Genomic DNA, 18,038 nt, shown 5'->3' with positions numbered 1-18,038 from the left:
GACTTTCAAACATCCTGTTATTTACTTTAAATTCTACAGCAGAAGAAACTGTCATCTTGCTTCTAATACATAGCCTTCACTCAGGAAAATCAAAAAAACAAACAAAAATGCTCTAAATTCTCCAAATCCCTCCAGCTCACTTCTGATGAAGCAGCATCGGTAGTAGAGGCAACATGAACATTAAATCATAAAGAAAAGGAGCTTGGACCATGAGTGGAAGTAGGGGTAGGAAATTCTCACAATAAATACCTAGCAGCTCATCACTGCTCTGCTCAGTTTTCCTAGGAGGCATTACTAAGAGAATTTTGGTGTTATTCATTTTATGTTCCCAGTGTTTAAGGTAAACACCAACAACATTCAAAAAATACATAACAACTTACTGAGCACATGCTATGTGCCATGTTCTGACAGAGACTCTGTCTCTATGGGATAGATTATCAATTGAGTAAATATTAAATGTCAGGCAATATATGTTGGAGCTTTCATGCTAATGTAGGAGACTGATAATACTAATCTTTACATAAATTATCATTTACTTTCATTTGTGTTGATGTTATGAAGGGCTGTTTAAGCTGAAACCTAAGGGAATAGTAGTTAAACAATAGTTGCAATTGCAAGAATGTAGTAAACAAGAGGAGAATGGTATACGGTAAGGTAGGAGGTAGACTAGTTTAAGTGATGTGGATAGGTCAAGCAGGGTCTTCTGAGCCACGGCAAGGACTTTGGACATTCAGATTGAAGAGGAGCTGGTAAAGGTTTTAAGTGGAAGAGTGCTTATTCTTTATGTCCCTACTAGATTATTTTGGCTACTAGGTGAAGAACGAATTGAGAGCAGGGAAGATCCACACAAATTATAAGATAAGTTAGAGGCTTTCTCAGTAGTAAGTGTAAATGAGGGGCAGTGGTAGCAGTGGACATCAACAGAGTAGATAGGTTTTATAAATATCTTGGAACAAGAATTGACATAACTTGGTGATTGATAGGCTGGGGGAATGAAGAAGAGCACAGAGGATGACCCCCACATTCTAGAATGCGCAACTGAGTGGATGATGGCGTCATTAACAAAAATAGAGATGATGGAAAAATCAGCTTGGAAGAAAGACCATTGATTCCGTTTCGGTCATGTTGAATTTCAAAAGTCTGGAAGTAGAGAGATTGATTATAGAGTACGATATGTGAGTTTGTGACCCATTGGAGAACTCTGAAGACATTCTGGACATTTAGGGAGTCACTGGAGTGTAGCTGGTCACCGAACTCAACATGATCACTTAGCAGGAGAGAGTAGAGTGCAAACAACATGGAGCCGAGCATGGAGCCCAGGAAGTCCCACATGTGGAAGTGGGAGAGAGGTCGGGGTGCTGACAGTGAAACTGAAAATGATCAGTAAACAGAAATATGGAGAGACACGCTGTCAGCAAACCTAGGAAAAACGTTTTGGGAAAGTGTAGGGAGTCAAATGTGTCAAAAACTTCTTGAAAGTCAAATAAGATGAAGGGTTTTAAATCTGGATTCTGTGAACAAGGATCATTGAAAACCTTGAGGGCTCTCTTTGTGGGATGGAAACAGAAATTGTAGACAACTAAAAATATTTATTATGAAAAATTTCAAACCTACAAAAGCAGAAAGAATAGCATAATAAACCCCACTATACCCAGAACCCAAATTCAGTAATTATCAGGATTTTGTTACACTTGCTTCACCTATCCTTTGTTGCTGTTTTTCCCTCTTGCTATTTCTGGAGTACTTTAAAGTAAGTCCCAGACTCATGTTTTTACCTTCATTGTGCATGTTTGAAGGTTATGTAGAACCATAATGCCATCTACATGCCAACAAAAGCAATAGTAATCTCTTAGTATCACCCAATACTAAGGTCATATGCAAATTCCCCTGTTTACACCCCTTCTATGCAAGTGTGGTTGACAGACCCACAGCCTGGGTACCGCCTGGGAGCTTGTCACAAAAGCAGAATCTTAGACCCTGCTTCAAACCAGCTGAATAAGAACCTGCAGATTCACAGAATTCCCAGATGATTTGTATGCTATTAAATTATTTATGTATATGTGCAGTGAAAAGGCACTTGGCCCACGTTTGTCCTTTTGGTAAGTTCCACTTCTACACATGCACGCATGCACACTAGTAAGTACTATTACTAGTTTTGTATTGATTTCCAAGGTTTCGTTTTGCATATAAAAACAAGTGCAAAGATATGCAAATTTTCCAAATTTTTCCACAGATATGCAGATTTCCCACCTTTTCCTACAAGTTAGTTTACTTTTATTCACTTTTACAAATATTGCATTTTTATCTTCCTAAAGTTATTTTTAAAAAATTAAATGCTCTTCTTTTTATGTTTAAAGATACCATAAACACTGTTTTTTCACTGTTCATTCATTTTTCTTCACTCTGCGTGTATTTGTCAACATTAATGACTAGCTGCTCAGAGGCATTTGCACTCACTCACCTTAATTCCCCATATCGTGCAACTGCAAGATGAATACAAAAATCAGAAAAGCCAATACAGGAACTGAGCCTATCCCACTAGAAGCTTTCTTAATCTCAAAAGATTTTTAAAGAACAATTACAATCAAAAGATTATTATTCTCTGTTTCTGGTCTGAATAGAAGGAAAGTTGGAAGTCACCTTATCTCGTGTATATGTATGTATCTCTTGCAGCTGAATCTTGATCATAAATCTTGGATTTTTCCACACTTTGCACTTTTACCCACCCCATCACCTCTGTTGGAATTACCTGCCCTTGAAAGCCCCATCTATTGAAATTCTCCCCATATAACAAAACTTCGCTCTAACACCACCTTCATCAAGAAGGCTTTCCTGATCACCCCAACCAGAAGAGCTTCCTCTGTCTTTGAAACCCTATTATTTTCTCCTGTGAGTACCGCCTTTCCCACCTTTCACACATTATACCTAATTACCTGTGAGCAAAGCATTCCCTTTATTTAACTGTGGGCTTCTTGAGGTCAGAGACTATCTTGAAAAGCTTTGTGTCCACTTTTGTGCCTACTATATTACAATATGTAGCATAAGTTTTTGATAAATACTTGTTAAGGAAATGAGTGTAACTATATAAAGCACTGTATGCATATCATCCTGTGTGAAGTTCTGTATTTATTTCTCTTTTGCTCTGTCCTGACATACAGATTTGTTCTAGCCTCTGAAGACATACCACATCACTCAGCTCTAAGAACAGAGTAACACTAATTCAGAAATCTCCTCAATGTTAAACTGTTAACCAAATTAATATTTTGCATGTATACAGAAAACCTTCTCTCCTGTGTGTTAAAATATTTCAAAGAGTACTATTTCATTTTTATACTAATACCTCTGTGAGCAAAAGACTTTTCAAATTGTGCACTACCTTCCTTTGTTTTTTTTTTACTTTTTTTTATTGTTCAAATATATTCGTCTCCATTTTCTGCCATCACTTTCCCCTGCCCCATGTACCCCCACCTCCTACCCTCAATCTTTCCCCACTTTGGCGTTGTCCATGGGTCCTTTATACATGTTCCTTGATTTGACCCTTCCCCTTCTTTTCCCTGTTACCCTCCTCCCTCCTTCCCTCTCATTACTGTCAGTTTGTTTTTTCTTACAATGTTTCTTGTCATAATTTTCTTGCTTATTTGTTTTGTTGATTAGGTTCCACTTATAAGTGAGATCATATGGTATTTGTCCTTGACCGCCTGGCTTACTTCACTTAGCATAATGCTCTCCAGTTCCATCCATGCTGTCATGAAAGGCAGTTACTCTTTCTTTCTGCTGCGTAGTATTCCATTGTGTAAATGTACCACAGTTTTTTGATCCACTCATTTACTGGTGGGCACTTAGGTTGCTTCCAGCACTTGGCTATTGTCAGTTATGCTGCTATGAACATTGAGGTGCATAGGTTCTTTTGAATTGGTGTTTTGGGATTCTTAGGGTATAATCCCAGCAGTGGAATTGCTTCATCAACAGGCAGTTCCATTTTTAGATTTGTGAGGAAATTCCAAACTGTTTTCCACAGTGGCTGCACCAGTCTGCATTCCTACCAACAGAGCACTAGGGTTCCCTTTTCTCCACAACCTCACCTATACTTGCTGTGTGTTGATTTGTTTATGATGGCCACTTGTTTATGATGGCCATTCTGACTGGCATGAAGTGGTATCTCATTGTGGTTTTAATTTGCATTTCTCTGATGGCTAGTGCTGCTAAGCATCCTTTCATATGTCTCTGAGCCCTGTGTATGTCCTCCTTGGAGAAGTGTGTGTTCAGGTCCTTTGCTCATTTTTTAACTGGATTGTTTGTCTTTCTGGAGTGGAGTCATGTGAGCTCTTTATATATTTTGGAGATCAAAATCCTTTTCTGAGGTATCATTGGCAAGTATATTTTCCCATATAATTGGTTCCCTTTCCATTTTGCTGATGTTTTCTTTAGCTTTGCAAAAGCTTCTTATTTTGATGAACATGACACCAGCACCAAAATAATAAAGTAGATCAATGAAATAAAATGAGCATTCTAAAAACAAATGTGTATATCTGTCTAACAATGTAATATATGATTAAATTGATATTTCAGATCAATGGGGAAAATAAGGCTTATTCAACAAATAAAGTGGATGGACCACCATTACTTGAAATAAAACAAATATAGAGCCCTATTTCACTCATTATACAAAAAATATTCAGGTGCGTTAAAAATCAAAATGTAAAATCTAAGGAGTTTTAGGAGAAAATACAAAATCATATTTTTCTTATCCTGAAGTAAAATATTCAAACCCAGAAGCTATATAAAGTAAAATATTGACAATGTGACTATATTAAACATTTAAGATTGTATAGTAATATAAATATAAAAAGAGTTAAAGAACAAGTAATAGAATAGGAAAGTATTTGCAACACATCTAAAAAAGGGTTAATAATTTCTTTTAAGGAAAAAACTCCACAAACATTTAATCAAAAAATAGATAAAGAATAGCAAAAAGTCATTTAAAATGTTTTTTAAAATAATAGAAATAGGCAAGAAATATACACAAAAACAGATTTAGTTTCAACAAATAATAAAGTAACAATAAAAATAACACATCACTGTCACAATCAGATTAATAAGTATTAAAAATATTGGTAGTATCAAGTATTGGTGACTATGAAAGGAACTGGATATTCATAGACTCTTTTTCTTCATCTTCTTAAAGCTGTCCCTTTAGCATATCTTTCCGTGCAAGTTTGGGAGAGGTGTATTATTTTAGCCTTCTTTTGTCAGGGAACCTCCTTATTTCACCTTCCATTTTAATTGAGAGCCTTGCTGGGTAGAGCAGTTTTGGTTGCAGGCCTTTGCTTTTCATGACTTAGAATATTTCTTGCCATTCCCTTCTGGATTGTAGTGTTTCTGTTGAGAAGTCAGCTGCTAGCTGTATCAGGGCTCCCTTATATGTTACTACCTTTCTCCCTTGTTGCCTTTAGGATTCTCTGTTTGTCTTTGATATTTGCCATTTTAATTATGATGTGTCTTGGAGTGGGCCTCATTGGATTCTTCTTGAATGGGACCCTCTGTGCTTCCTGGACTTGTGTGACTTTTTCTCTCCTCAAATTAGGGAGGTTTTCCATCATTACTTTTTCAAACATGTTCCCTATCCCTTCCTCCTATTCTTTTCCTTCTGGTAACCCTAGAATATGGATGTTGTTACATATTGGGTTGTCCTGCATTTCCCTAAACACCTCTTCATTCTTTTTTAGTCTTTTTTCATTTTCTTGCTCTTTCTGGGAGCTTTTTTCTACCTTATCCTCCAGCTCTCTGATTCGATCCCCTGCTTCATCTAGCCTGCTTTTGATTCCTTCTACTGTGTTCTTCAATTCAGAAATTGTATTTTAATTTCCTCTTGTCTCTTATTGATAGTTTCTATGTCCTTTTTCATGCTTATATAGTTTACAAAAAATTCCCCGTAGTTTTCCTGTAGTGTTTGGTAATTCTCTCTGAGCTCACTGAGCTCATTAAGCTTCCTTAGAACCATTGTTTTGAACTCAATATTTGATAACTTACTTGCCTGTATTTCACTGAGTTCTCTTTCTGGGGATTCCTCCTCTTCCTTTGATTGGAGAGGGGTGTTTCTTTGTCTTTCCATTATTTGTGAGACTCTTCTTTTTTGCTTCTGCTTCTTAAATTGATATATCTTGACTTCCTCACTTTGTGGTATGAACTTCTATGATAGGAGACCACTTTTTTTTCTTTCTGGATCTGCCTCTGATCATGGCAAATTTTGACCCTGTCTGACCTTAGGCAGTCCATTGGAGGTTTCCAGGAATCTCCTGTCTGTGACTATCTCCTTCAGTGTTAATCTAGTCACTGTGTATTCAGCAGTCAGGCTTAGGCACCACAGAGCAGGGTGATGTCCTTCTTGGGGGTGGGGTGGGTTATTGTGTATTCTCACAATGGTGCCACTCGGGGGAATGGTCTGCCTGAGATAGATGGCTGCTGCCATATGGGGAAGGCATCAGCACTGGGATCCCTCCAGCTGCTCTCTAAATTCTCTCCCCAAAGCCTCCATCTCCAGTCTCGCCTCAAGTGTCTTTAGACCACTCTGCATCCCCTTTAGCCAGGGATCTACTATCTGTGCTGCTACCCTGTACTCAGCAGTCAGGCTTTAGCACCACTGGGCCAGGACAGAGTCCCTACTGGGGGAGAGACTATTGTGCCCTCTCACACTGCAGCCCCTCATGGAAGTGGTCTGCCTAAGGAAGATGGCTGCTGCTGTATGGGGGAGGGGTCAGCACCAGGATCTTGCTGTCTACTCTCTCAGTTCTCTCTCCACAGCCTCCTTCCCCAGTCTCTCTTCAGGCAGCTCCAGCCCACTCTGCCCCCACCTTTGCCAGAGACCAGTATGAGTGGCAGTTAGGTTGTGCTAAAGCTGATTCTTCTGTCTGTCCAAGGCTATAACGCTCCTGTCTCGCCATTGTTTAGTTGTTTGTTCCAGGTGATTTCTCCACAATTAGTTGTGATTCTAGTTTGGCCTTGAGAGGAGATCAGTGTGACTTCCCTTCACTCCTCCTCCATATTGAAGTTCTTATACACTACCTTCTTTTAAAAGAGATTTGAAACTGCAGTGTAGTTTGATTCATACAGAACCCCAAAATGATACAGAAATACAAAAAGTATAAGTATATAACTCCTAAAGTTCTTCCAATCTAAGAGTCAATAATCTTTTGATATGCATGAACTAAACTTGTCATAATCTGACATTGTTAAAAGTTAAAGGTAGCCCACAGTTGAGAAAATTGATAAAAATATATACAATATTGGATTCAGCACCACTATGTGTTTGTAGATAGCATGGATAAATACATATAAAATAAAGGTTAACAAAAAAATGCTTCAACAACTTTACTGTCTACACAGAGTAGGCTATACATACACACACACACACACACACACACATATTTATATATAATCTTAGAGATACCTTCAAAATGCAGAATGACAATTATAGACTGTACAATTTTCTAAGTATCTCAGGACCATTCTAGACATATTTTTTACAATAAAATCTTAAGATTTCCATTTTCTGTCTACAGAAGAAAAACAAATAAACAAACATTTATGTATGCCATCATACACCTCAGCAGGAACAAAGAACTTCCCAGCTATCTCTCCCCACCCCCTAAAAAGCAATTTAATGCACCACTGGAGGTTGCCTATTAATTGGACTAGAAATAAAGTAGCCTATGAGGTTTGGCCAGGGAAAATACAGTTCCTGCATGTTTGTGTGTGTGTGTATGGAGATATATATATATATATATATATATATATATATATATATATATATATATATATGTGTGTGTGTGTGTGTGTGTGTGTGTGTGTATAAAATTCACTTACAAAGTAAACAAGCAACACTAGTACATCATTTTCTAATTACAGGGCTATTTCATAAACTGTAAATGCTAACATGGGAGAGGTAAATCATAGCAATTTAATTAATAAAACAATTTAGACACTTAAACCCATATGTGCACCCCTGGGGACACCACATCAATAATAGAAGCTTGCAGGCATATTTTAGAAATTTTATGCAATCACTTGCAGATCTTGTAGTCAATAATTGTTTCAAACTCCATTAACTCTTTTCTTGCCATACACAAAGAGTGAATTTTCATTTGTTAAATATTATTTTCTCTTCCTATGGTCTCTTAGGGTTTCTGGGAGTAGAGGAACCCAAAGTTTCTTTCCTTAAATTAGCAGGACTAAATGAGATGAGAACCTACACCCTTTCCAAAAGGGGGTAAGTGAGATTTCTAAAAAGGCTAGAGCAGGATTCTCCTCTTTTCCTTCAATTTAAAGGGAGATATAGAAGATAATAAATGTCAGGGAATGGAAATTCAGCATTTGAATTTGCATATTTTTAGAACCTCTTTCTCTTTTAACCTTTTAAAATTGTATATATAACTCTCATGTATTGTTGGTGGGGATGTAAAATGGTGAAGTCGCTTTGGAAAATGGTTTACCGCCTTCTTAAAAACTTAAATTTACCATATGATCTACAATTTCACTCCTAGGAATTTTGTTTTCTTTTCTTCTTTTTTCTTTTTTTTGGGGGGGGGGTGAATTTTTTACAACCCTCACCCAAGGACATTTTCTCATTTCTTTTAGAGAGAGGAAAGGCAGATGGGGTAGAGAGAAACATTTATGTAACAGAAACATCAGTTGGTTGCCTCTTGTAGGCCCCCTGACTGGGGACTGAACCTGAAACCTAGAACGTGCCCTGAACAAGGATCAAACCCACAGTCCTTTGGTATATGAGACAACACTCCAACTAACTGAGCCACACCGGCAAGAGCAAAATTTCCTGTTTTCTAAGATAACTGGAAATATATGCCTTTCAAAAAACTTGCATATGAATATTCAGTGACATTTTTCATAACAGTCTAAAAATGATTATAACCCAAATGACCATCAATTGATGAATGGATAAACAAAATGTGTATAGCCATACTGTAGAATATAGTGTTCATCAATACAAAGGAACAAAATACTGATATGTAGTCCAACATGCTAAAAAACAAGTTAACTGAAAAAAGCCAAACACACAAGACTACATATGGTAGGATTCCATTTATATGAAAAGTCCAGAAAACACTAAGTCACAGAGACAGAAAGTAGATTAGTCCTGTTGAGCTGTGCATAGAAACTGGAGTAAACTGTAAGAAAGCATAAGGGATCTTATTGGGGTGGTGGAAATGTTCTAAAATGTTCTAAAACAGAACAACGATGGTTACACAATTTACCCAGTAAGTTTACTAAAAATCATTTAATTGTACACCAGATTGGTGACATTTTTTGTATATAATTATGCTTCAAAAAGTTGTTTAATAATTGTGCCTGTGATTTTTGATGATTCTTATCAATACTGAAAAACAAAAAGAATTTATATTGAATAATATCCATATAAGATAATTAGACAATTGTACAGTGTTTTGTGACTGTATAACACTTAGTCTTTTTGTAGCTGTGGTTATCATTGTCACAGTTAATATATACCCAGATCCCCAGTTATCAACAATTGTTCTTTTCACTTTTGCAGTTTCCATCAGAGAGATAACAAATTATTATTGAGCACTTACTAAGTGTGATGCACTTTATACAGTTATTAAATTCTTAATCAATGTAATAATTCTTATACATCCCTATGGTACTCCCATTTACACGAGTCAATTGAGACAAAGAAAAGCTGAATCCCTTGCCCAAGTTTGTCAGGAAGTGACAGAACAGGTATTTGAACACATTTGGCTGCAGGCTGCACTGTGACCTGCCTCCATCACTAATTCTTCTATAGGGACTGAGTTCCCTCTTTTGGAATCTGAAGATGGTCATCACATGTTTGAGGGCAGCTTTAAAGGAAACAAGTGTGACTGAATGAGCCTTGCTCAAGAGACAATGTAGAGGTACACAAGCAAATGGACAATATTGGTTGCCTCAAGGGATCACTGAAGGATGAGTGGGTGACTCTAAACTGTTTTCTGAAGCATCTTCCTTGCTTGCTCTATGATAATTAGCATATGTTATTTTTTTAGTTAAAAACACAACTAGAAACACTTTTATTCCCTAAGAAAATTAAAAGCAGTTTTTCTGGCTATGACTGTTTCCAAACTTACCTAGTTTATCATCTTCAGCAAAAAATATTCAACAACTATTTTAGCCATGTGACCTACTCTTCTGAAAGGTCATCAAAACCTAAGAGAAAGCAGGCCATGAAAGATAGTACTGAATTGTACTAGAAATGTGGAATCCTGTCTATGGTGTGAGTCCTGCGTTCCCCCAGCATGTGGCTACTCTCTGGCAGGTGGCTGGATGCCAGCTGGCATTCTATAGAGACCCGTGCTTATGGTTAAAGGTGGATTTCCTTTTTATAATTTTTATTGTATTTTTTCCATTACCATTTATCCCCTTATACCCTCCTTCCACCACAATCACGACATCATGAGCCCTTTTTCCTTTTTGCTCACTTTTTCCACTCCCTACATTCCCCACCCAATAGCTGTCAGCCTGCTCTCCATCTATGAGTCTGTCTCTATTTTACTTGTTACTTCAGTTTGTTCATTAGATTCCACATATAAGTGAAATCTCTGAATTTCTTTCAATGTCTGTGAGGGTCTTATGAAAATTCTGGCAAATCTGTATTTTAGTACATATAAGGAAAGTCTCAATTTATTAATACATTACGAATGTATTTGAAGCATTTATCATTTGCATGGAACATATTTTAATCTAAGGCAATAACATAAAATAGTAGGTTCACGGAGGCTACATAGACAGACACAGAGAAGCAACATATTGACCAAGAAAAGTGGTCGGGAAAGTGCTATTGCAATATCAGTAACTAAAGAAAACAGAATTTTTTTTTTCTAATCAGTAACTATTGTTTAAATTAGATTAAAGGCTTACAGTTGAGGATCTTGTCATAACCCAGACCTGCTCTATACTGAGCTGTAATCAGAATGTTTTGTTTTCACAGCATCCTTACCTTTTTCTTATTTCCTCACATGTGCTGAGTCTTCTCTTCCCCTCTCAGCCACCTGCATTAATTTAGCTCTAATCTCTGCATCCATCTTTCCATCTATCCATTCATCCATTCATCTGTTCATCTATTCACCCATCTACCTGCCACTTATCCATCTTTCCATCCCTTACTAGCCTCAGACTTGGTGTCTCCTACAGTGTGGACAACATAATCAACCTTTTCAGAGACTGTTTTACTAGAACCCCAGTACATCGGGCCATCTTGTGCTTCCGCTATGCCTACACAATATAGGAACTTATGACATATTGTTGATTGGCTTCCCACCTCCTTCATAAAGAAAACAATATAACTGACTTGGTTCAGTCCTTTAAAACATGCTGAGGTATAATGTCAGCTGAGCTTGTTCCAAAATCCTCCCATTCAACCCCAGATAACTTACACTGACTTTCCAACAGGAATATACCACTATTCTCAACCCGTCTTCCTTTGATAAATACCAATCCCAGGTCCCATTCTAGACCAGTTTTTATACCAGAAATATTTTGAGATCAGGACCAAAACATAGCATACATAACAGCTTCCTGGGAGATTTTCATGTGCCACCAAAGTACAGAGCCCGCATCCCATTATTCGTTTCTTCATTCTATATAGTGAACGCTGCAAGATGGGTCCTCTTGTGTTACTGAGATGATGGAAGACATCTGGTATATATTTCTTAATTTCCCTCTTTACTAGAATATCTTTTTAAAGCAGTGATAGGCAAACCTTTTTCTATCAAGGACCAGAGAGCAAACATTTTAGGCTTTCAGGCCAAGAGGTAATGTCTTCACCTCTTCAGCACCTGATTGACTTCCCACCTCCTTCATAAAGAAAACAATATAACTGTAATCACAGTTAAATGTTTTGTATTTTGAAATGCAAAAACCACTGTTTGTTTGTGGACCATACAAAAATAGGCAGCAGGCATAGTTGTCTAACCTGTGTTTTAGAGTCAGTGACGATCTAATTGATGAGTCTGGGGTTGTTTTGGATGTTACATACACCTTGATCTTTCATAGCCCTTGACACGATTAATCATTCTTTCCTTTTTAAAGCTTCAATTCCATGTCATTAAACCTTCTTGGTTATCCTACCTCCATCCTATTCTTTCTCTTTCCTATTCACCACTTCCTGTATTGTTCATATGTGTATACACATATGTGCATATATATGTGAGAGCCTGTGTGTGTTTGTGTGTGTTTGTGCATCTGTTGCATGTGTATGTCCCAAAGTACTGGCCCAAGCTGCTTCTATGGCCATGTTGTCAGTCAAGCTGGAGATATACCTTTTTTAAAAAAACAAATTGTAGCTCATCACTGAAGCCTGGCAATGCTGGCCCCAACGGCTCCTATCACAGGCTGCTCTCATCAAGCTCTGTAGCTCCTGCCAAGTAGGAAGAACAGCTCTGTATCCATCTGCAGTGTGTGCTGCAACCTAAGGCTGCCTGACCCAGGCTTACTGCTCCACCTAATTGAAACCCAGGGCCATGCCAGTACAATTACAATTGGCAAGAACAGCAGTGGCATCTGATGTTTCCTAGTACCCCATGCTGGAAGAGTTTATGTTCTTATCAAGGTCAGCTGAATGAACAAAACTTATTTCCTAATGTGGAAAAACTGACATAAAATGTGTACTGAGAATATTTGTCAGTTGCTCAATATATTCAAATCCATATTCAAATGCCATCTCTGCCTCGAACACTTAGTAGCAGGGACAGCTGTGCAGGGGAAACTGCTCTTCCAGCTGGGAACTGAGCCCAGGAAAGGACTCTAGCCTGATTTTGAAACTACTAAGTATTCTAATGAAATTGACTTGATTTACATTTTAACAATATCACACAAATGTACTACATGGCACTTTTCCAATAACCACTTCAACATCATTCATTTTGACACCTCCCATTGCTGTGAAAAGTAGAATGAGTCAAGCAGCTTTCTGTGATAGGGTGCATGGGGCAGGGAGCTGGGTTTCCTGTGAGTTCAAATAGCTCGCCCAAGTAAGCACACCCTTCTGTGAAATGCAAGGTTCTCAGCACCGTGATTCCTTGAGTACATTGCCTGTCTGCATGAACCCGAGTCCTGAGCTCTTCCTGCCCACCTACCGTCAAGATAGCTATACACTAATTAACACTCAATTCCTGACTCTGATCTGTTCTGGGAGCCAAGTATATCACGCTTTCCCTACTACCTCAGCGGCAGTCAGTCTTGGTTAAAGGCATTGCTTCTGGATAGAGTAGTGCCCCCTTTATTGGCAGTTTCTCCTTTCACTCTCAGTTACTTGTGGTCAAAAGAAGGTCTGAAAATACTAAATGAAAAATTCCATAAATAAACTATTTTTGGTTTGAAAATTATGCACCATTCTGAGTAGCATGATGAAATCTCGAGCCACCCCCCTCCCCTGGCCAAGCCCTTTGTCCAGCGTTTCCATGCTGTATAAGTTGCTCATCCGTTAGTCACTTCATAGCCTTCTCAGTTATCACATAACTGTCATGGTATCACAGTGCTTGTGTTCATGTAACCCTTCTTTTATTTAATAATGACCCCAACAGCAAGAGTGGAGATATTGACAATTCACGTACTCCAAAGAGAAGCTGTAAATTGTATAATCGTATATGTTTAGTAAAAGATGATGCATTCAGGGTTTGGTGCTAACCATGGTTTCAGGCATCACTGGGGGGGTATTAAAACATACCCCTCAAGGATAAGGGGGGACTACTGTACTTACTTTCTTCTAATGAAATAGCCTGGTCAAGGCTTCTTGCTTCTTGCTTTTGAGTCTGATCAGAAATATGAAAAACCAATTTTATTTTCCTGCTGGCAATATCCAAAACAGTTTAAATGTGGTCCCAAACCTTGAAGGTCTGATCAGAAATGTTCCCAAGGTTTGGTGTCCCTAACGAAGCAGCACTCTTGACATAGATGTTGTTTGTGCTAAACTGAGCTGACAGGGATATCCTCCTGTTTCTTTTCTATCCCTTCTCCAGCTCTAAGGGAAGGGGTGGGCATTAGTCATCCTGTCTCAGGAAATAACCATTTGGGTATTCCTATGGCTTAAAATGTCAAAAGCCTAGGCCAGTGTTTCCCTGCACAGCCTGGACAGAAGAGTCTCTCTCCTTGGAGCCATGAACACCAGCATGGATGGCCAAAGATTAACATTTGACTCTTCCTTTGGCACATCCTTTTGCATCACAAAGCTGTAAATGGAATCCTGTAGAATGACTCCTTGTTGATTGCTGGAACATTATCTCAGCATTAGAAGGGACAAAGGCCAAGTCACCTAGTTATCCTTCATGCAGTGTGACAATCCCTCTCTACATTATCTTCAGTTACTGGTCATTCAACTTCTGCTTTCATGTCTCCAGCAATGAGAAAATCACTGTCATGTATGGTATCATTCAGATTATTCAAAGCACCATCTTTCTTTCCAGTTTTCATACGGAAAAAAAAAGTAAAATAAAGAAGAATTGTCTTTTAATTATACTTCCTATTAAACAAATAAAATAAAATTGGCCCTATAGTGTGTTAGAGTCAAGGGGAATCTAGGTTCATATTTTGAAATCCCACAACATAGATGGGTAACTTTTAGCAAGTTTATTTTTTATCTTAAAATATTAAAATTGCATTGACTATTTATCTCATTTATTCAATAATATTTTCAACAAATATTTAATGAATACTTGATATGTGCCAGGCACACTCCTTGATACTGAGGATGTAGGTGTAAAAAAACCACAGATAACATTCCTCTCCATGAAACTAGCATTCCATTGGGATATTAACGAAAAAAAATAAAAGAGTAAATTACATAGTAAGTAAGGTGATAGAGCTATGAAAGTAGGGAACAAGAATAAGAAGTAGTAAATTAATATTTAAGCAAATACTAAAAAAGAGAGTAAGCCATAAGGATACCTGGAGAAAGAGTGTTTTAGGCAAAGGGAATGGCAAGTGTAAAGGTCCTGAAGTGGAGGATGCAAGGCAGAATCCAGGAATAGTAAGAAGGCTGCTGTGGCAGGAACAGAGAGAATGAGAGCCAAAGAAGGTAAGATTTAAAACAGTGAAGGTAGGTAGATTCTGAGTATATTTTGAAGGTAGAGCCAATTGACTTTGCTGATGGATTGGATGTGGGAAGTATTAGTTATCTATTGCTTCATAACAATTTAGCCCAAAACTTAGTGGATTTAAATGACAAATATTTATCATCTCAGTTTTTGTGGGTCAGGAATTTGAGAGCAGCTTAGTAGTGAAGTTCTGGCTCAGGATCCCTCATTCGATTGCAGTCAGGGTGTTGTCATTGCTATCATCTGAAGGCTTGACTGAGGCTGAATGATCTCCTAAGATGGCTCACTGACATGGTTTCTGCAAGAGGCCTCAGTGCCTTGGCAGATGGGTTCTCATAGGCTACATGAATGTCTTCATGACATAAACACTAACTTCTCCAAGTGCTGTAGACTGAATGTTTGTCTTCTCCTTGCCAAAAAAAAAAAAAATCCATATGTTGAAGCCCCAACCTCCAAAGGCTATATTTAGAGATAGAGCCTTTGTGGATGTAACTAAAGTTAAATGAAGTAACAAGGGTGGGGCCCTGATCCAATGGGATCAGTGTCCTTATAAGAAGAGACACCAGACAGCTTGCTCTCTCTCTGCCACCCTACCTCCTCACACCATGTGAAGACAGCAGCTGTGTGCCAGCCAGGAAGAGAGCTCTCACTGGAAACTGAGCCTACCTGTCTTTGACCTGAGACTTCTTGAATCTACTACTGTGCAGAAACAGCTTTCTACTATTTAAGCAACCCAGTGAATGATATTTATTTTTTATGGCAACCTGAGTAGACTAATATATTCAGAATGAGGAAAATGAAAATAAAAAGGAGTCCACAAGGCCTTTGATGATCTAGTCTTCAAAGTTAACACCTTTACTTTTATTTTATTTTGTTTAATAGAAGCAAGTGAGTAAATCTAGCTCATACTCAAGGGGAAGAGAATTTGGATCCACCATTTGAAGGGAGGAGTAACAAAGAATTAATGCAAATATTTTAAAACCACCTTACAAGGTATAAGAGAAATAGTGGCAATAATGACAAGATTTCTGGAATCAGTAACTGGAAAAAAACAGAATCAGCATTAATGGAAAAGTGTGCAACTGTTGTTGAATAGGAGTATCAAGAGTTAGTTTGGGATATGTTAAATGTGAGTTGCTTATACACATTTAAATGGAAATGTCAAATAGGTAGCTGAATATGTAAATTTTGAGTTATATGAGTAGTTTTTGCTAGAAATATAAGCTGTGAAACTTAGTGGAGGGATGAGGAGAAGAGGGGAAAAGAGGGGAAGGGAGGGGCCTAAGGCCTGAGCCCCACCTTCCAGCGAAACAGCAAAATGTGTATGAGCCCCGGGAGAACTGTACCTTAAGAGAAAGAAGTATGCAGAGGAACCAAGGAAGGAGTTGTGAGTGGGTTGAGAAGAAAACCCAGGAGAAGGAAATTTTGGAAGCTCAGTGGAGAAAGTGTTTCAAGGGATAGTGATCAACTTTATCAAATGCTATAGATGATGTATAATAAACACTGAAAATTGGCCATTGAATTTAATAATGTGGAGGTCACTGGTAACCTTAATAAGAACGGTTTCAATAGGACATTAAGAGGAAGAGCTGATTGTTTTAAATTTAAGAGATAATGGGAAGAGAGGAATTACCAAAATAATATAAGCTATCTGGGATATGTTTTTTCACTTTACCGAGATTGCTTTATAGAGTCACTGAAGATCTCTTATTTGATGAACCCAGGGTTTCCCTTTTTTTCTTTTTTCTTTTTTTTAGTGTTTTGTATACCATAATGTTTTTGCAGCCCTTTGATACCATTTATTGTCCTTTTCCTTTTAATCCCTAATTATCAAGTCATTAAACCATCTTGGTTATCCCACTTCTACCCTACTCCTTCTCTATCCCACTCACTAATGTGTGGTATGTATGTTCTTGTGCTTGTGTATGTATGTATATGTGTGTGGTGTGCATTTGTGCATGTGTGTGTATGTAGTCCCTTTTGCTGCCTGAGGTGCTTCAGTGACCATGCTATCTGTCAAACTCAAAAGGTATTTATTTTCTTAATCCAATTACAGCTTGACTGCTCCTCTTTGGAAGAGTTGTTAAAGGAAATGGAGAAATGGAATAGTAGCAAGAGGGGAAAAAGGGGCCTGGGCAGAGTTTTTTTTTTTAATCAGATGGGAGAAATACTGAATTTTTAAATACTGATAGAGTATAGAGAATTAGTGAAGAAGGAAAAAGTACAAGGGAGAGAGAAGGGAATACAGATGGTAATGCTGAATGTACTAAGTGAGATTACATTAACATCCATTTAAGTCCCATGTGTTACATATTATGTGAAATGCTTTAGGTACACTACCCCATTATATTCTACATGGTACCCTATGAAGTAAAGCATTATTGTACCCATGGTACAGATGCTGACTCTGAGGCAAAACAGAGAAGGTAACATACACAGTGTTACCCAGAGAACAGACAGTAGCATTGATGCTCATTTTTGCCTGACCACACAGACTCTGCACAGCACCGGGCTCATAGTAGGCGCAAAGAGTATCCTTTTATGCTTCTATCATTTTTATCTTTCGTCTTTTTTGCTTCTTTTATCTTTGCTTTTTTGTGGCTATTAGAATGAATAGAATAAATAGTAAGTGTTTGTTAAATAAAATTTGCTTAAATGAACATAAAAATTGATGAAAAGATGAGTAAAAATACAGAACTGTTTTTGATTCTGTCCATGAAGAATATACCCTTCTATTAAAGAGTTCCCCCAAAATTGTTTCTTTCTTTTATGAAATTAAATAACTGAGTATATTTAATTTAGATTAGACTATTTAATGTATACTTTTACACTCAACAGTCTTGCAATTCAATTTTTATAATAAAACCTCTAACAATTACACAGCAAATAATTATTTTTCTAGAACTATTAGGTATCAGGGAATCTGCTTGGTTGAATAAC

Source organism: Pteronotus mesoamericanus, unplaced genomic scaffold, assembly GCF_021234165.1.
Source record: "Pteronotus mesoamericanus isolate MK-2021 breed Mesoamerican mustached bat unplaced genomic scaffold, CSHL_Meso_final scaffold_31, whole genome shotgun sequence".
NCBI lineage: Eukaryota > Metazoa > Chordata > Mammalia > Chiroptera > Mormoopidae > Pteronotus > Pteronotus mesoamericanus.
The sequence above is the reverse complement of the archived record's forward strand: the minus strand, read 5'-3'. Positions refer to the sequence as shown.